This window comes from Dermochelys coriacea, chromosome 15 (assembly GCF_009764565.3).
Source record: "Dermochelys coriacea isolate rDerCor1 chromosome 15, rDerCor1.pri.v4, whole genome shotgun sequence".
Lineage (NCBI taxonomy): Eukaryota > Metazoa > Chordata > Testudines > Dermochelyidae > Dermochelys > Dermochelys coriacea.
In genome coordinates, this window is record NC_050082.1 from 14562062 (window position 1) to 14583539 (window position 21478).

General features: G+C 41.8%; 1 protein-coding gene across 1 annotated transcript in view; it reads left to right on the forward strand.

The window, feature by feature from the left end:
- Positions 1-4074: 4074 nt before the first annotated feature.
- The window catches only part of CCDC116 (coiled-coil domain containing 116), a 29626-nt gene continuing 12222 nt past the window's right edge, over positions 4075-21478 (forward strand). The window contains 1 exon segment of the mRNA XM_043497937.1: positions 4075-4161. The gene's annotated coding sequence lies outside the window, so the exon portion shown is untranslated.

Genomic DNA, 21478 nt, shown 5'->3' on the forward strand with positions numbered 1-21478 from the left:
CCCCGTGCGCCGGAGTGACTGGCAGGCAGCGCTTAGTTTGTGCCCTGGCACCTCTAGGGCTTGGCAGTTCATAACCCCCGCACCTCTGGGCTTGCTGCCTCAGTTGTGAAGGGGGGGGGGGAAATGTTTGACCCCCCATCCCATCTTTCCTTGCAAATTAAGCTTTGCTGGCAGAGCTCTGAAGGGCACTCTCCAAAGGAGGATTGCGGGGTGGGGGTCTGATAGGCGCCACTGTTGTTTGCACATTAGTTGTAGCGCAGTGTGTCCCAGCGTATTAGAGACACAAGGTGGGTGAAAAGAAAAGGAGGACTTGTGGCACCTTAGAGACTAACAAATTTATTAGAGCATAAGCTTTCCTGAGCTACAGCTCACTTCATCAGATGCATGAGGTAGTGTCTTTTTGTGGACCAACTTCTGTTGGTGAGGGAGACAAGTTGTCAAGCCACAGGCAGAACTCACAGCACAATCCAAGGTGGAAGGGATTGTTTAGCATCAGTAGTTAGCAGAGATTATAAGGGACCATTCCAGGTAGAGTGGCCAGTTAACCCCTCCATCCATTTCATCCTCACCCATAACAGTTTTACAATCAACAGCAAACACTTTATCCAAACCATGGCCATAGACATAGGAACTAGGATGGCTTCCCAATATGCCAGCCTCTTCCCGGGCCACCTTGAAGAATTTCTAGACAAATGCACCACATAACCAGTGATATACCTGAGATACATCAATGATATTTTCATCCTCTGGACAGACAACTTAAACTCCCTCATAGATTTCCACTACAACTTCAACAACCAACTCACATCCATTAAACTTTCTCTGGAGCGCTCCCACACTAGCATCAACTTCCTGGACACCACAATCAGCTTCAACAATGGAATCCTACAGACAACTATATACAAGAAACCCACGGATCACCACGCCTACCTTCATAGATCCACTAACTGCCCTGAGCACACCAAGAAATCTGATATCTACAGCCAGGCACTCAGATATCACAGAATATGCTCTGAGGAGAAAGTCCAAGATATACCTTAACACACTTAAAACCACTTTCACCAAACAAGGACACTCCACCAGAGAAGTAGATTGCATCATGGATAGGCCGCCCAAATACCCCAAGAAAACCGGCTTCAATACAGAAATAAAACCCCCTCTGCCTATATACCCCTAGTTGTCACCTATCACCTCACACAGGAACTCATACAGAATATCATCAAACACCTACAACCCTTACTTGATGGGGACCCCATCCTCAAAGAAATCTTTGCTGAACCCCTGTTTCTGTCCTTCAGACAACCCCCCAACTTCTCCAAGCTCATCATCAGAAGCAAGCTCCCCACAGACCAGGACACAACAACTCAGAGCAGCACCAGACCCTGGCAGAACAACAGATGCAAAACCTGCAGACATATTGCCACTCCTACAATGATCCACACCCCCAAACAAAACATCTTTAAAGATCCATGCGTCCTAAACATGCCTATCACAACATGTGGTATACCTCCTCCAGTGCACTAAATGCCCCAATAACAACTATGTGGATGAAACCAGACAATCGCTATGCTCTTGAATGAACACACACAGGAAAATGATAAAACACAAAAACACCATATCACCTGTGCGTGAACATTTTTCACAAAGCGATCTCTGTATATCTGACCTGTCAGTCCTCATCCTCGGAGGAAACCGGCACAATACTTTCAAAAGATGAGCCTGGGAGCTTAAATTCATGACTGTGCCAGACATCAAAAATCATGGACTGAACAGAGACACTGGATTTTATTAAGATGATGTTTAAAAAAAGTGAATGGTACAAAGTTGAAGCATAGACGTTTCTTGTTATCAGGAAATAATGTACAGATTATCAAGGGGTGCGAAGTTCAGTTTAGGATCAGGTGGCGTAAGGAATACATAATCTGTTGTTGGATCATATTAAAGAAGTTCTGTATTAAAATCACAAATGAGTTTGATTCCCCATAGTTTAAATTCCAGGGTATTACTAATTAAGAGATCTCTTGGGTTTTGGTACTGTTTCTCTCCCTCTATGTATGAAACTTGCAAGCTGCTAATTGTGTTAGTACATTCTAAGACAGAGTCTGTTCTCAAAGCAATTCTTTGTAACAACAACTACTCACACAGAGAGAGACTTAAAGCCATACTCTGTAACAACAGAAACAGCACCCAGAGACTCCCCAACCTTTTGTTGTATTCATCTCGCTTTGTTAACAATTATGATTAAAATAGAGATAGAGGATGTATGCGGATGGATGGTGGGTGTGGATAATAACTGAATGATCAGGGAGGTGCCAGCCTAAGAATCCAGTGTCCATCGGCTGAAGAAGGCGTCAATTGGAAATAACCAGAGGACCCCCTGTAGGGCAGACTGGAATCCACCCAATAGCCTCAAGAATGGGAGAACCAAAGAACAAGATAACATCTGGCAGCATGGAGCCATCAGGAATGTGCCATCTGCTGATTGATTCAGCAACAGCATGATGAAGCAATTCCCATAGACTGGCATAGGAAGAAATTCCTATAAAAATGGACTCTAGAAAGTGAGAACTTTGGGGTCTGATTCTGCAAACCAACTTCCAGGAGCGTCAGATGAGCATCTGACAAGGCCCTGCTCCCTCCTCATGTCCAGGCCACCTGGCCAGTGGCTTGGCATGAGCAACTCTAAGGCTGGTAACTATGATAACAACCTTGCAGAACCTGTGTTTGTGTGTGTGTGTGTGTGTATGAATGAATGTGTGAATAAATATGAAATTGAATGGAATGTTATAGCTATAACTAACTGCTTACTATGATTCTTTCTGTATTCACAATAAATGTGGCATTTTGCCTTTTCCCCTTTAATAAGATCCTGCTGGTTTTTATTTTATTGGTATAACATTGTAATATTCCTGATTGGGGGTAAAAGGTTGATGGGTCAAAGTACAGACAGTGAGATATGAGGGTATATTGTTTATATAATGGCTATGTTCAGGTGTGGAGTATATAATGAGTGGATACGATGATGAGGATGGATTGACCCTCATTTGGCGAGATTTAATGTTCAGTGAGATTATGATTCCAGTTCATATGGTCCAATGGACAAAGTCTCTTAGTCCCTTTCTTGTAGTCGAAGCACAATGTCGCTCTGGCTCACACCTCCTAGTACTGTCGGTGGCCGGTGACATGTTCGATGTAGATGTCCCTGGACCGTCGGATGGTGTCTGAGACCATGAGGCGCCGCATGAGCCGTGCATAGCGTTGACTGATCCTGCAGGTCCACAGCACACACTTGTTGCAGGGGTCTCAGGCACCCAGGGCTCCAACGATCAGGGCGTCCATCTGTACCTCATAGCCCTTCACTCTCAGGATGTCGACTACAACAATATATAACCCACTAACCGCCTCTTTTTGTCCTGTGACAGCAAAGGTATTAACAGGCCACTCTACCTTGAATGGTCTCTTACAATATGTGTGAACTACTTTTGCTTAACAGTCTGTTCCACCTTGGATTTTGCTTTGACCCGGGGAGTTCCTTTCCCACACCTGAAGAAGAGCGCTTCATGGCTGGAAAGCTTGTTTCTCTCTCTCACCATTGGCAGTTGGTCCAATAAAATATATTTTATTTACCTTGTGACTGTTGGTGGGCATTTCCATAGAGCTCATTGCCATAGTACCTGAGAATGCCAGGTGTCCTCATTTATACCAAAAGGGCAGGGTGCTCCTAACCCAGCACCATGGTACGAGAGGGCAAGAAGATGGGATAGTATTATTACCAAACTTTGCTCCTGAAACTAGAACACACAGGCACCTCTCCTGCTTTCCTGCTTTGTTATAAATGCAAAACTCAGTTTACATTTATGCAAAGATGCACTAAAATGCTGGATGTTTCCACGGACCTTGGGCTAATTTTTTTTCCATAGCTGAACCTAGGGCTGATTTATGGTTTCACATCAGTTTGCATCGTTGTACAGCTTTGTCACAAAACTAGTTGAAATGCTCTGGTTTCAGCTGAGTTTTGTGTTGCATTCTCAGGTTAATGAGAACCTGAATCCCATCAGTAGAAAATGCATGTTATTCAGAATGAAAGAAAACCCCATTGGATCAACTACTCTGGGCTTCCTAGAGCAAATCCAACTGCCAAACTGTTCAACAATAAAGCAGGTAGGTCCTCAAATGCTGTGCTGACTGAAGCTACACTCCTCGCCATCTGCTAAGCTCTACAGGTCCACTAAGATCCATGAAACTGAAGCTCTTGTGAGCTAAATCAACCAACCAATTATCAAGAAAACCTGAGTTATCTGAATCCTCACATTTACATAGGTCTTAGGTGTCCTGTGAGACATTCATAAACTGAGGTTCTACTGTATTTAATATTTTCTGTATGACATTGGTGTATATTTCCCCCTGTTGCACCCCAACATGCCCCGATGGATTCAGATATAAAACTATTCCCAAACACAGCCTTACCATGCCCGGGAAACGCTTAGATACTACAGTAATGAGTGGTATAGAAAACCCTGAAATAGACAGATAGGTAGAATATTCTTCTCTCCCAGACAAAATGCCCACAATACTCACTATACAAAGAGATGATTCCCTTTCTCAGACCTACTGATAAGGTTAGATTTGTACCTGCAGCTGTAAATGGCATGACTAGTACAATCACACAAGATGTTTTCTTTTGTTTCCCCAGTATAAAATGAATCAAAATCTTTTTTCACTGGCACCATTTGGTTCATGAATTGTCAGGGTAGCTGCTCAGTCCTATTTTTTACTTACCTTTGTCTGTTTGCAGCTCTTAGTTTAGGTGTTGATCTAGAGCTGAAATCCAATCCAATAGACCTTGATCAGGAAGTGCCTAAGATTCCTATCTTGGGATGGGGAGGGGCACTGGGTGGAATAGATAAATTGTCTGGGAGAACATAGTTTAGATCACAAGCTACCATTTAGTATTGGATTCAGGCCTATCTCTTATGTTGCATGTAAAATCCTGTTTCTCTGGGCTTTTAACTGCTTCTTTTCCTTAATACAGAGAGAAAAAGAGGTTTAGTAGATTGTATGAATAGTCCCAAAAATGTATTATCAATGTTCTCAACTGTGAAGGTAAGGACCAAGTTTCATCAATGTTCAGTGAGCCTCATCTCAGTTATTAGGATTGTCCCTAAATGTTCAGACTACTGCTGTACTCTTCTTGCATAGGCCAGAAGAAGAAGTAGCATGGTTAAATAGAGTAGCTGGTGTTGGACTAGGGCAGGGGTTCTCAAACTGGGGGTCAGGACCCCTTAGGGGGTCAGGAGGTTATTACATGGGTGATCACGAGCTGTCAGCCTCCACTCCAAACCCTGCTTTGCCTCCAGCATTTAGAATGGTGTTAAATATATTTAAAAAGTGTTTTTAATTTATAAGGGGGGGTCACACTCAGAGGCTTGCTATGTGAAAGGGGTCACCAGTACAAAAGTTTGAGAACCACTGCACTAGAGAGAAGCTAACTGAAGCACTTCATTGTTGTGTGTGGGATCCTGTTAAAATTGCCTGTATTTAGACAAATCCCTTTTGGTAGGTTTCTCCAGGAACCAAAAGCCGTTTCTCGATTCTGTGAAATCCTAGGATAAGAAATCCAAATCTCAGGGAGTTCCTTGCAGATACTGATGTTGTTTAGAGTCATTAGCCCGACAAAGGAGACTGAATATGTACACAACCCTCAGAGAGAAAGAGATGAGACATGGACACACCCAGAAAACAGTCATTCATTTCTGGGAGAGGACAAATGTTAAACATTAGTCAGTGGAAAATGGTTTCCAAAAGGAATGTATTGTGTGAGCGAGCTTCCCACAAAGGAAATGACCATCTTGTCCAGACCCAGAGCACCCACGGACTCTTATGAGGAAAGTTTTTGAAAACTGGGCATGTTTAATCTTGAGAAAAGAAGACTGGGGGCGAGGGAGGGACTATTTAATGCAGTCTTCAAATATGTAAGGGCTGTTATAAAGAGGCAGGTGATCAATTGTTCTCCATATCCACGGGACGTAGGACAAGAAATAATGGGCTTAATCTGCTGCAAGGGAGATTTAGGTTAGATATTAGGAAAATCTTTCTAACTCTAAGGGTAGTTAAGCACTGGAACAGGCTTCCAAGGCAGGCTGTGGACTTGCTGCATTGGAGGTTTTTAAGAACAGGTTGAACAAACACCTGTCAGGGATGGTCAAGGTTTACTTGGTCCTGCCTCAGCACAGAGGGCTGGACTTGATAATCCCTTGAGGTCCCTTCCAGCCCTACATTTCTATGATTCTATCAGATGACCTGAAACAAGTAACTGCTAGCTGTTATATATGGGCACCTTGGGGAGGGGAACTGAGCTCTGATCACAGTGGAGGCAAAGCTAGAATTAGGTAACAGCTCGGGGACAAGGTTTTAGACAGAAGGGGTATACAGTTTTCTTCCTCAGTCAGTGCTTCAGAAGGGCTGGCAGGAGCCATTATGGACAGAGAAGAGCAAAGAAGGTTACTAGTCATGTTGTACTAACACAGGTTTTATTCTTTTACTAAATTAGGCCCCAATCCTGCAAAGACTTACAGGCAGGCTTAATTGGAATAACTCACATGCTTAAAGCTAAGCACATGTTAAACCTTTGCAAAATCAGGGCTGCAGGAGGCAGAGCTACACCTTAAGAGACATTTATAGTTTGCCATTTTGCCCCCTTTTGACATCTTTTTTTTCTCTCTCTCTCAGCAAATTGAGGACATTTCTGAATCCCTTCCATGCTGCCACACCCCACCCCAAAATCACTTGCTGAGCTGATCCCAAGGCTACTACCCTATGCCATGAGAAACTGGCTAGCAAGGACTTTTATATATTGCATGTATTTAACCGAGCACAAGTTCTTTACTCCATTGTGCTGGGCACTAGCCTCAAAGAGGCCAGTTCTACTCTAGAAACTTTTGCCAGTATAGCAATGTCAGTTAGGGGTCTGATTTATTTTAGGACAGTCCTATACCAGCAAAAGCCCTAGAGTAGACTGAGTTATACTGGCATAGAATTGTTTGTGCCATTATAGCTTATTTCAGTCAAGGAACTGTTATAAGGTATACCAGCAAAGCATTTTCCCCAATATAAACTGTCTATACTAGGGCTTTGTCTACACTACAGACCATACAGTGGCACTGACTGAGGAAGAAAATTGCTACTGTAAGGTTTCCCGTGTAGCTGCTCTATGCTGGCGGGAGAGAGCTCTCCCGCTAGCATAATTAAACCACCCCTACCGAGCGGTGGAAGCTATGTCGGCAGAAGAGCATCTCCCACCAACATAGCGCTGTCCACTGGTGTTTTTGTCAGTGAAACTTATGTCGATCAGGGGGGTTGTTTCTTCACACCCCTGACGAAAGTTTCACGGACAAAAGCTAGTGTAGACAAAGCTTAGGAGTATTTGCCGATTGTAGCTATACTGGCAAAACTTTCCTAGTATAGATCTGGCCTGAGCAACTGCATATTAATGTTACCCCTGCCTTTCTTACCCTATGCTCTTCTTGCTGTCTTGGGGTCTGATCCAGATTCCATCAAAGTTATTGGAAAGATTCCTATGGACTTCAGTGGCTTTGGATCAGGTCCTTCTTATCCTCCCTCCTTGCATAGTGTCATGTCTGAAATAAAGTCCGGATCCTGCAAAGGCTTATACACGTATTTATCATGAACCTTGTGAGTTGTTGCACTGAAGTCAATGGGACTACTCACACACTTAAAGTTAAGCATGTGTTGAATCTGTGACATGGCTTGTAAGCTCCTTTGTTCTTTTATCTGTATTGGGAGGCACCTAATACATGCCTGAGCACTGTCAAATAATAAATAACCTGTTCAGCTTTAGTGACAGAGGAATTGTGAGTGATGATAGGAAATGGATTGCTATCAGTGTTACTTGGAAGGTGCTCAGACACAACATTGCTAGGCAGTAGATTAAAACCTTAAGATAGACAGAAAGAGAGACCTACATTTTAAAATGCATAAAGAACTGGAGTGACTATAAGCCAAGCATGTGATACAGCTAGAAATATATTTTTTAAAAGCACTTTCACTCCAAGCTGCTCTCAAAGAGCATTCTTTATATAGTGTAAGTTAGTAGACTATCCATTACACTTGGTGTATTATTCCTATCACTATTTAATTGTGTGTTGACTAATGATCAACAGGATGGCAATTTGCCATCAATAAGTAATGAAATGTTTAATATGTTTTTATTATTGTGAAAAATTCGTCTTTTAAATCTTTAATCATGCTGCTGGCTCTAGTATCTATTGGTTTGACAAAAGATAAACAGGAATATATTACTCCCAAGTACTCTGAGGCTTTTAATTACAAGCAATCAGAGTAAAACAAGCTGCAGCAAGTAAGTGGACTAGGTATTTGTGAGCAAACAGTGACATTGGGCCCAATTTTCAAACTTGGACACATAAGTTAGGACACCCAGTTTTGCATATGCATGCACAGATCTGCACTCAAATAGTCATTGGTTAAAGCACAGGACTGGGAATCAGGAAATCTGAGTTCCAATCGCAGCTGTCACAGATTTACTGAGAGACATTGGAGAAGTCACTTAAACTTCTTGTCGCTCAGTTTCTCAATCTGTTGTGTGGGGTAGTAATAATCACCTCCCTCACAGGACAGCTGGGAGGCTTATTCCTTAATATTTGTGAAGCGTTTTGAGAGCCTCAGATGGAAGGAACTATAGACATGTTGTTCTTTCAGATGCCAATGTGAGTGCCCAGATGGAGAACTGAGTCCCCTAACAAAGCCCAAGTTTAAAAATTGGTCTCCTCATTTTAGACGCATGCAGAATAGGTATTTCTAGGGACTTAAACTCAGGTCTTTGTGAATGTTAAGTTTTAGAACTTGGAGCACCAGGCTATCCATTAAAGTGACCATGTCTGAGATACCTTCATTACCAGGCTTCTCGAATTCCAGTGTTTTTGGCCTTTGTCTGTAACCTGTCTCTATATGGCAATATGATTGTCCATAGCCTGTATCCTAATATCCAGACCATCTATTTGCTAAATAGCAAGTTTTGGAAAAATATCCAATCTGCATTCTCCAGGGTGGATCAAATAGTAGTGAATCTGGTTTTGTGAGTTAAATCCCCCAAGCGTTTCCTGGGCAGGCAGAGTTTCTTGGCTGGGAAGATTATGGCAGAAGCAACAAATGCCTGGGTGTTTTCTCTCTTGAGTTTGATGGGTGAATCATTTCAGAAGTATAAATGAGTTCTCTCCAGTTCTCCTTTAAGTGGGTAGTAGAGGCCTGTCTCTCCTTCCTTCTCCCCTCATAACCAGCCCTCTGTCTCTGCCCACACTTGCCCCTTGCACACTTCTCCCCTCCCCACAACCACCTGGCTTGGCTCTTCTTCCCTTCCCCACACAGCTGATCCTCTCAAAAACATAATATTTCTGGATGAAAGCTAGAGGCATGTAGGTAGGAATAGCCGTCAGTAGGTTTCCGATATATGGCTGACTTAGAACAACGCTTCCTCAGCTCTTGTCCCCTAATGCCCCTACTCTAGTTGCGCTACATTGATGACATTTTCATCATCTGGACCCATGGAAAAGAAGCCCTTGAGCAATTCCACCATGATTTCAACAATTTCCATCCCACCATCAATCTCAGCCTGGACCAGTCCACACAAGAGATCCACTTCCTGGACATTATGGTGCTAATACGCGATGGTCGCATAAACACCACCCTATATCGGAAACCTACTGACCGCTATTCCTACCTACATGCCTCTAGCTTTCATCCAGATCCTACCACACGATCCATTGTCTACAGCCAAGCTCTACGATATAACCGCATTTGCTCCAACCCCTCAGACAGAGACAAACACCTACAAGATCTCTATCATGCATTCTTACAACTACAATACCACCTACTGAAGTGAAGAAACAGATTGACAGAGCCAGAAGAGTACCCAGAAGTCACCTACTACAGGACAGGCCCAACAAAGAAAATAACAGAACGCCACTAGCCATCACCTTCAGCCCCCAACTAAAACCTCTCCAACGCATCATCAAGGATCTACAAGCTATCCTGAAGGACGAGCCATCACTCTCACAGATCTTGGGAGACAGGCCAGTCCTTGCTTACAGACAGCCCCCCAACCTGAAGCAAATACTCACCAGCAACCACATACCACACAACAGAACCACTAACCCAGGAACCTATCCTTGCAACAAAGCCCCTTGCCAACTCTGTCCACATATCTATTCAGGGGACACCATCATAGCGCCTAATCACATCAGCTACACTATCAGAGGCTCATTCACCTGCGCATCTACCAATGTGATATATGCCATCATGTGCCAGCAATGCCCCTCTGCCATGTACATTGGTCAAACTGGATAGTCTCTACGTAAAAGAATAAATGGACACAAATCAGACGTCAAGAATTATAACATTCAAAAACCAGTCGGAGATCACTTCAGTCTCTCCGGTCACTTGATTACAGACCTGAGGGTGGCTATCCTTCAACAAAAAAAAACTTCAAAAACAGACTCCAACAAGAGACTGCTGAATTGGAATTAATGTGCAAACTGGATACAATTAACTTAGGCTTGAATAGAGACTGGGAATGGATGAGTCATTACACAAAGTAAAACTATTTCCCCATGCATAATGACAGGTTTCAGAGTAGCAGCCGTGTTAGTATGTATTCGCAAAAAGAAAAGCAGTACTTGTGGCACCTTAGAGACTAACAAATTTATTAGAGCATAAGCTTTCGTGAGCTACAGCTTGAACTTGAAGTGAGCTGTAGCTCACGAAAGCTTATGCTCTAATAATTTGTTAGTCTCTAAGGTGCCACAGTACTGCTTTTCTATTTCCCCATGTTATTTCTCCCCCCACCCCACCCCTCACTGTTTCTCAGATGTTCTTGTTAACTGCTGGAAATGGCCTACCTTGCTTGTCACCATGAAAGTTTTTCCTCCTTCCCCCCTCCCCCCCACCGCTGCTGGTGATGGCTCATCTTAAGTGATCACTCTCCTTACAGTGTGTATGATAAAACCCATTGTTTCATGTTCTCTGTGTGTGTATATAAATCTCCCCACTGTATTTTCCACCAAATGCATCCGATGAAGTGAGCTGTAGCTCACGAAAGCTTATGCTCAAATAAATTTGTTAGTCTCTAAGGTGCCACAAGTACTCCTTCAACTTACACCATCTTACACACTATTTCTGATTTGACCCTCTGTGCAAACATCTGCTGATGAAGGGCTGGAAACCTCTCTCCAACCAAACTGAGAAATCTCTGTGAGAAAAACTGTATTTCCTGTGAGCTAACATTTTGCATATGGGTGCACAGATCTGCACTCAAATAGTCCAGGAGAGGGAGGATAAAAGCAAGTGATCTGTCTTGTTTGTGGTCAGGACAAACAGGGGTCTCAGAAGCATAAAGGTACAGGGGACAACCAGTAGCTCACAAGAGAGGATGGATGGTCCAGTAGTTAGGGCACTAGCCTAGGGACTTGGGAGTTCTGGGTCAAGTCTCTGCAGTGCCACAGACTTCCTGTGTGACCTTAGTCACACAAGTTACTTAGCTTCGCTGTGCCTCATTTCCTGTCTGTAAAATGGGGATCACTAGCATTGCCCTATTGCACATGGGTATTGTGATACTAAATGATTGCGAGATACTCACATACTATAGTAATAAGGGCTATAAGCACATGATCTAGATAGGCAGAAGAGCTATATATAGTTTGATTTCCAATTGAAGTCCAAATCTGTCCAAGAAAATCTAATTGCACGCCTCCTCCCAACTTTGTTTGGGGAACTCTCAAAAACATTCATGTACAGTTTTCTTGTTTATTTGTGTGTTATTGCTGTGAGGTCTGGCTGTTGCTAGCTTACCCTCCAATAACTGTGAATTGTCTGCATCACAATATTGTAACAAATTGCAAGCAATCTGCAAGCTAGCATTAAGTTGACGAAGAAATTTGTGACTGAATGTGAACAACAAATTTGCTCAAGAATTCTGTGATGTATTTGGATGATTCACAAGTGGTGGGGAGAGAGAGGTGAAATTCATTGCAGAAATAATTTTATGTGAATTATTTGCCCCTTTCTACCTAACATGCAGCCGAGCAGTTTTAATTTCTTCCAGTAGATGGCAGTAGTGCACATAAATACTAGTCACTTCAAAAGAAAAGGAGGACTTGTGGCACCTTAGAGACTAACAAATTTATTTGAGCATAAGCTTTTGTGACCTACAGCTCACTTCATCGGATGCATTCGGTGGAAAATACAGTGGGGAGATTTATATACACACACAGAGAACATGAAACAATGGGTTTTTATCATACACACTGTAAGGAGAGTGATCACTTAAGATGAGCTATTACCAGCAGGAAGGAGGGGGGGAAAGGAGGAAAATCTTTTGTGGTGATAATCAAGATGGGCCATTTCCAGCAGTTAACAAGAAAGTCTGAGGAACACTTCAGTACAAGACTGTCTTCCTAGAAATACTTCAAGGGCACTTACTCAAGAATTCAACTAATTCTCCTATGATATTATGAGACTTGTGGAAATCCAAACATTTTGGTGTGATCACAGATCAATCATAAACATAGCAATGAATAAAGTTCCTGGGCTTTCAGTTTATTTCTTTAACCAAACATTATTTTATCAAAGCTTAGTATGCCTATTATTTAGGACTGTCAATTCATCGCAGTTAACTCACACGATTAATTCAAAAAATTAATCATGGTTAAAAAAATGAATCACGATTAATCACAGTTTTAATCGCATTGTTAAACAATAGAAAACCAACTCAAATTTATTAAGTATTTTTGGATGTTTTTCTATATTTTCTAATATATTGATTTCAATTACAACACAGAATACAACTGCTCACTCTATATTATGATTTTTTATTACAAATATTTGCACTGTAAAAATTATAAACAAAAGAAACAGTATTTTTCAATTCACCTCATACAAGTATTGTAGTGCAATCTCTTTATTGTGAAAGTGCAATTTGCAAATATAGATTTTTTTTGTTGTTGTTACATAACTGCACTCAAAAACAAAACAATGTAAAACTTTAGAGATTACTAGTCCATTCAGTCCAATTTCTTGTTCAGCCAATCACTAAGACAAACAAGTTTGTTTATATTTATGGGCGATAATGCTGCCCACTTCTTATTTACAATGTCACCAGAAAGTGAGAACAGGTGTTTGCAAGGGACTTTTGTAGCCGGCATTGCAAGTTATTTATGTGCTAGATATGCTAAACATTTGTATGCCCCTTCATGCTTCAGCCACCATTCAAGAGGGCATGCTTCCAGGCTGATGACGCTCGTTAAAAAAATAATGCGTTAATTAAATTTGTGACTGAACATCTTGGGGGAAAATTGTATGTCTCCGGCTCTATTTTACCCGTATTCTGCCATATATTTCATGTTATAGTAGTCTCGGATGACGACTCAGCACATGTTGTTCATTTTAAGAGCACTTTCACTGCAGATTTGACAAAACACAAAGAAGGTACGAATGTGAGATTTCTAAAGATAGCTATAGCACTTGACCCAAGGTTTAAGAATCTGATTAGCCTTCCAAAATCTGAGAGGGATGAGATGTGGAGCATGCTTTCAGAAGTTTTAAAAGAGCAACACTCTAATGAACACTGAACCCGAACCACCAAAAAAGAAAACCAACTTTCTGCTGGTAGGCATCTGACTCAGATGATGAAAATGAACATGCGTCGGTCCACACTGCTTTGGATTGTTATCGAGCAGAACCCAACATCAGCATGAATGCATGTCCTCTGGAATGGTGGTTGAAGCATGAAGGGACATATGAAACATTAGCGCACCTGGCACGTAGATATCTTGCGTCACCGGCTACAACAGTGCCATGAGAACACCTGTTCTCACTTTCTGATGCCATTGTGAACAAGAAGTGGGCAGCATTATCTCCTGCAAATGTAAACAAACTTGTTTGTCTGAGCGATTGGCTGAACAAGAAATAGGACTGAGTGGACTTGTAGGCTCTAAAGTTTTACAAAGTTTTGTTTTTTAATGCAGTTTTTTTTGTACATAATTCTACATTTGTAAGTTTAACTTTCATGATAAAGAGATTGCACTACAGTACTTATATTAAGTGAATTGAAAAATACTATTTCTTGTGGTTTTTACAGTGCAAATATTTGTAATAAAAATAAATATAAAGTGAGCACTGTACACTTTGTATTCTGTGTTATAGTTGAATCAATATATTTGAAAATGTAGAAAACATCCAAAATATTTAAATAAATGGCATTCTATTGTTGTTTACAGTGTGATTAATTGGAAGGAAGGAGGGGGGTGAAGGAGAAATTAATTAATTTCAATAACCAATTATAGGAGGATTATTGCGATTAATTTTTTTAATTGCTTGACAGCCCTACTATTATTAAATTACCATTATACATAGATATTGTTTTCTGTAGACTTAGGTTGCAACATTTTTGTAACACAGTCAAAATACATTAGGGAAGTTGTTTTTATTGTAAATAAATAGCACTATTTGTAACAAGTATGTGGTTCGCAAAAAGAAAAGGAGTACTTGTGGTACCTTAGAGACTAACAAATTTATTTGAGCATAAGCTTTCGTGAGCTACAGCTCACTTCATCGAATGCATTCAGTGGAAAATACAGTGGAGAGATTTATATACATAGAGAACATGAAACAACGGGTGTTACCATACACACTGTAACCAGAGTGATCACTTAAGTTGAGCTATTACCAGCAGGAGAGCGGGAAGGGTGCGTGGGGTGGGGGGAGGGGAACCTTTTGTAGTGATAATCAAGGTGGGCCATGTCAACGTTCTTGTCAACTACTGGAAATGGCCCACCTTGATTATCAATATACCCCCTCCTTCTGGTAATAGCTCACGTGAGCTGTAGCTCAGGAAAGCTTATGCTCTAATAAATTTGTTAGTCTCTAAGGTGCCACAAGTACTCCTTTTCTTTTTGCGAATACAGACTAACACGTCTGCTACTCTGAAACCTCTGGTTACAGTGTGTATGGTAACACCCGTTGTTTCATGTTCTTTATGTATATAAATCTCCCCACTGTATTTTCCACTGAATGCATCCGATGAAGTGAGCTGTAGCTCAGGAAAGCTTATGCTCAAATAAATTTGTTAGTCTCTAAGGTGCCACAAGTACTCCTTTTCTTTTTTCGAATAAAGACTAACAGGGCTGCTACTCTGAAATCTGTCAAGTATGTGGTTGAGGCACATTCTTTCCATAGTTTTGTTTTACATATAACTGAGGAGAGCTGCATTGGCAGGAATTTCAGGTTTGCACAGTCACAGATAAGCGGCTCTGAGACTGATGAGGAATGCAACAATGTTGGTAAGGGAAACTGACAGCTCACATTCCCATTTCTTAATAACGTTTTGTCACTGCTGATTGCCAATTTGCCTGATAGGTATGGCTACAGACTGGCAAATGGCCTACACAGGTAGTATAACTTTTTCAGAGAGCCTCAGGGGTCAAAGGCTTTTGGTGCTTCAAAGGCATCCAGCCCACACTGGTGTTGCAGAGCATGTTTAAGTTGAAGGTATTGTTATTCCTTCTTTGGGGGCTTGGGGCCAGTTGGAATCTCCCTAAAGTGAGGCAAGAACATGCAAGAATCATTTTCAATTATGGAGTGAATGTTCAAAATCCCTTTTTTTAATCCAATGGGACCATAGAATGGGTCTATGCCCAATTGAAATATTGTAGTGACCCCAGACTGAAGACTCTGAATATAATAAGGGATGGCTTTTAAATTTAACGCAACCAGATACTAGGCTTACCTATAGCCACAATTGTGACCAATTTCTCCCTAGGGAAAAAACAGAAGTCTGAGTTTAGAACTGATTCTAATAGTGGTGGGGCTACAATTTCCTCCCACACACACAGGCAGGGTCCCAAAGCTTGGTCTCCAGCCCGTGTCAGGAACTCTCCACAGCAATGAAACAGCTCCACAGCCCGAGCTCCACGAGCTGGAGTTGAGTGGCAGGGGCCAGCCACAGGTTTTTCTTTCCTGTGTAGACATACCCTTAGTGTCCCATAAGATTGCTTGGGAGACTGAGGGGTTGTTATTGGTCTCAAAGAAAAATTTTATTTCTTCCTCCACAAACTTCTTGAATTGTGTGTCTAGTAGTAAAGAGGAATTTAACCTCCATCTTCTGGTAGCCCTTTGTTTTATAGGAGCTGAGAGCTGCAACACCACAGGTGCGTGATCAGAGATCATAATCACTTTTATTTCACTGTTAATAACGGAGCACACCAAGCCACCCATGACCAAAAAAACATGAGTATGTGAAGCATGGAGGCGAAAAAAGGTGTCGTACCTACCTATATGGTGCTGCAGATTTTAAACCCAATTCCTCCATCTGGGTAATAATGGTCTGCATAGCAGATGATTGGGATCCCTGAGGTCTGCTTGATACGTCCAAAAGCAGGTTTAACACTTTGTTGAAGCCCCATACTACTAATCAAATTTTGTAGGGAGGAGATGATTAGTCTTGAAAACAACAGATTGAAAAAGGAAGGCTTCTCTTTGCTGGGGGGCGAGAGGGTTACAAGAGTGCATATAACATTGGAGATACAAACTTTAACCATTAAGAATCTTCCCTTCATTTGTTTATCAGTTGATAGGATTTGTGTGGTCAGTTTTGTATTGAAAAGAATGGACACTCTACTGGACTTGACTGAGTAATTACTAAAAAACGCCAACACCAATCCAGACTTTTTTAGAGCTTGTCAGTCTCCGACTCAAGGAGGGGGGTTTCTGGGAGGAGTATTATATCAGCTTTCAACTTTCTTAAGTGAGACCATTTTTCTCCCTTTTTAAAACGTTACCAATTTCTTTTATGTTCCAAGTGTTATGAGCTCAGTGAAAACTTGATATGATTTGAGTTAAAACCCTATTGAGATTGGTCGGGGTGAACTCATCCTTCAATTAATGTAACTGGAAGCAGAAGCCCCCACATAAATCAAAAGATATGTGTAAACACACCCAGCAGCTTTTGGCTTAGTATTGTTTTGCGTTGGTGCTGGGGAAGAAAAATATACAGAAACTGGGAATGGACAAGAATACAGCGAGCAAATGGCACGAGAGCCAAGCAGGAGTCTGCACGCACAATGTTACTCTGGAAAAAGCTAGAGAGAGCGCTTTTGGGTCTGGTAGTGGCTACCAGGCTTGGGGCTGTAAGCTAAGAAACTGCCCCTTTTGGTTCCTCCAACATTCAGAGGAAGACTTTATACATTCCTTGTAAATAAATAAGATTGTATCCGAGACAACAGCAGACTCCATCAATCTGTAGGAACTAAGGAACTGGCAATCCCACTTGATCTTAAAAATAGCTGGGAAGGCTATAAAATAGGTCAGTCCTTTCTCCTTGGCCAGCTTCCTTGAGATATTGAACAGGGCTCTTTTTTTCAACGACGGCCCACTGTAGCTGGAAAATATCATTATTTTATGCCTCATCCAATCCAGGTTTCCTTTTGCTCAGGCTTTTTAAAGGACGGTTTCTTTCATATGGTATCTTAAGAATTTTACTATAAATGGCTTGGATTTGGCATTAGCTGTAGGTTTAGGAGCTACGGAGCAGTGAGCTCTTTCTACGTCTGCCTCTGCATCCAGCTGTAAAGAAAGGATCTCAAGAGGGTCTTACACAAAAATTCCACCAGCCTCCCTTTCTCCACATTCTCAGAGAACCCAACCACCCTCAAATGATTTATTCTGGCCTGGCCTTCCACGTAGTTGATTTTAACTTGTAGCTTTCAGATCAGACATTGTTGTCAGTCTGGAGTGATCCTAATAGAGCCCATATTGTCTTCTAAGGTGGAGCTTCTAGTTTCTGCCTCTTCAGTCCTGGAGGATTATCCCTGCAAACTGTCTTGGTATGCTGCAGTTGTAGCTTTAATTACAGAGAGATCCTCTGATATTTTCCTTAGCAGGATCTGTTCCTGGGATATCTGCTTCAGCATTTTGTAGATTTGATCCAGGCCTGTTGGGACCTCCTCTTCAAGCTCTGCCAGGCTGCCTTGTACAGAGCTGTCAGAGAACCTTTGCTTCTTCACACTTTGTGGGGAGTCCAAGTAGAGAGAGGGGTTCAGAATGGATCTGTTTGCTGCTATGATGTTAAAGAGCAGGATGAACCATCCAGAAATAAAAGCTGTAGCCTTACTATAGCGGATGATGGCAGATGTTAGTAGGGCCAAGCAAGAGCTCCAAATCTCGGCAGCCATTTTTCCCTGCTAGGTCCCAGAAGTCCCCAGTATGTCATCTTTAATAAAGACCCCCACAATTGGAATGTTAGCTAACACTTGTGTTGAGTATGCATGAGTCAGAAGAGAATTCTGCTCACAGTCTTAAAGCTGGGCTGGCTCTGCAGGGATAACAGAACAAAAAGAAAAGGAGTACTTGTGGCGCCTTAGAGACCAACAAATCTATTTGAGCATAAGCTTTCGTGAGCTACAGCTCACTTCATCGGATGCATCCGATGAAGTGAGCTGTAGCTCACGAAAGCTTATGCTCAAATAGATTTGTTGGTCTCTAAGGTGCCACAAGTACTCCTTTTCTTTTTGCGAATACAGACTAACATGGCTGCTACTCAGAAACAAAAAGCAGTCACAACTTATTCTAGTCACTAGAGTCAGTTGATTTGACTCCAAATACTCAGAAGCAGCAGACCTGTGGAATAAGAAGATGATTTCAATAGCAGTTAGGCATCTTGATACCTTTAAGGATCTGGGCTTTACGGTCTAATCCAAAGATGACTGAAGTCAACGGAAAGACTCCCACTGACTCAAAAGGTCTTTATATCAGGTTTTTAAACATGTGCGTAACTTTAAGCAACCTAATGAGCTCATGGAATTAAGTTGAAGTCACTGAACTCAATAGGATTATTTGCATGCCTAAAGTTGTTCATGAGTTTAAGTGTTTCCTGGCTCGGGGCTAGCTCACTTTTCCCAGAGATCAGTTAAACTCCTGATTAACAATAGCACTGTCAAGAGTTTCCTGCATTTTGGAAGGTCATTTGCCCAACAATTAATGCTTCCAGCAAGCTGGGAAATCTCTTTGTCTGCACATGTTAACATTAAAATGCATTTTGTTTTTCTGTTCCCTCAGCTGCTGTCAGTTAACATTCACTTGAGACGATAGTGGTTGCTAAATGGGACAGGATCCTTTCCCTAGAATAAAATTTACTTGAAATTAGTGTGTTTCATGAAATATGAAAGACATTTTAATGAGATGATACAAGAACTGTTTTTAAAATGACAGAATATATAATTTTCTTTTCTGACCCAGTCTCATCAGTTTACGAAATACATTTAATGACAGTTTAATGGCTTCCATAAGGATGTTGGATTTTAAACCTCTTTATCTCTCTTATTTTTAATTCCAACAGTTTTGGATGCAAAGCCTGTTTTGGCAATGTCAGATCATCTGTCATTATCAAGCGCTGTGAAGGAACCCAAATAGAATAGAGTAGAATTATTAAAAAAACATAATTACTCCGGGAACCGAGGGCCAGGTCCATTGGGACCATGTTTCATACAATTTGACAGGAAAGGTGAAATGCAATCTTTAGTTCAGTGGTTTTCAACCTGTGGTCTGCGGACCCCTGGGAGTCCACAGAATATCTCTAAGGGGTTCGTGAAAGGTTGTCAAAACCTACAACAGTGGTTTTCAACCTGTGATCCCCAGACCACTGGGGCTCCATAGACTATGTCTAAGATTTCTAAAGGGGTCCGCATCTCCACATGACATTTTTTAGGGGTTCACAAATGAAAAAAGATAGAAAACCACTGCTTTAGTGAGCTAGAAGAGCACATTTCCCCATTCCTAGGGAGTGCTTCTTGAAACAAATGCATAAATTAATCACATCAGATAGATCAAAGAAATATGGCAGCCCTAGAACTCCAGCCTGCATGAGATGATGCCTGGGCCTGAATTCTGCCCACATGGATCCAGCTTTTGCTGCACTAGCATATACCAGTCTGAGCTCCACAGTCACACGCTGACAGTCCTGTGTGCCCCATGCTGTATATTTAGGTTGTTTTCAAAGGGATGCTTTTACACATTCAGATGCCCCTTAAAGGGCATGGAAAGTAAAGGATTCTGGACCTAGGCCCACTACCATTGGAGTAAATGGCAAAACTACTATTAACTTTCATTAAAGCAGGATTGAGTGTTTTACTGGATGAGGGTGATAATTTTGTGCTCACCATACATAAAAGTAACAACCTTAAAGCAACTGTGGTATACAAGCTTAGCTGGTAGCTCATCCAGGATGGATGGGTTAGTGGGATTTTGATAGGAGAAGTAGCCCCCAACCACTCCTTTCTTCTTTGCCTTTCCTCATCTTTACTCCCTCTGCTGCTCTAATCCAGCACTGTCCTTAAGCCTTTCTGCAGATCACTCATAAGTGGAGATAATGCAACCCCAGAGGCAAGTTACATCTTAAAAAGTTTTCTTCTTTCCCCTGCCTGTTCCTCCATTTCTCACTGTTTCACTTTCTTTGGCTGGGGAGTAATTACATCAGGGGTAGGTCACAGCCCTGACTTCTTCCTTCTCTCCTCTCTTCTGATCCTCCTGCCATCTCTCATCTTGATCTTCTTTTCAGCCTTCACCTGGCCCCTTCCTTTCCCTGCCTTTTCTCTTCCCTCTCCCTCTGCTTCCATGTTGGGAATATTCTATCTTGTGATAGGATTGTGACATCAGAGGCAGTTCCCCCGTTCCTCTCCTTCTCCATTTCTCTTCCCCCCTTCCTTGTTTCTCTCTCTCTCTCCTCCTTTCTCTAGAATTGTCACAGCAGAGGGAAGTCACAATCTGGAACAGCTCATGGTTGAATTGTGGCATGGTAACTAGAGGCCACCAGTTCATTTCCTATGCCCACCCAATCCTTTCTCTTTGGTGGGACTGCTCAAAAGGAGGCCAGTTGTCACACACTGTTTTGTGATAAAGGCAGTTGTCTCCAAGGAACTGGATTGCAACCATGAAGTGCTTTCACATAGACCTCCATAACAAACATGTCTTCAAGCCCTCGTGTGGGTCATTATCTGGTAATGACTTTTGGTCCCTAACAAACCAAACCTAATTTGAAACAGCATCTGAGAGGTGAAAAGCTCCATGTTCCCTGAGCCATTCACTTTCCTCAGGTTCACTTCCTAGTCTCACATGGTGGGGGCCCCCTAATTTAAACTGGAAAAGGATCAGGCCCTATATCATTTATCTTTGGGCATATTTTCAAACTTTTAATGCACAACTATGCATCCTTTCATTTTATGCAGAATATTCTTTATAATTTCTGGAGAGTATTAAAGAGAGATGATTGTTAGGATCAGTGAAATGAGAGCTTGGAACTGCTTTTTCACCAGCTAGGTCATGCTATGTAAATTAATGGAATCCTCTATGTAAATGCATGGAATCTTTTCCACAAACAAATAGAATCTCCTGCATAACA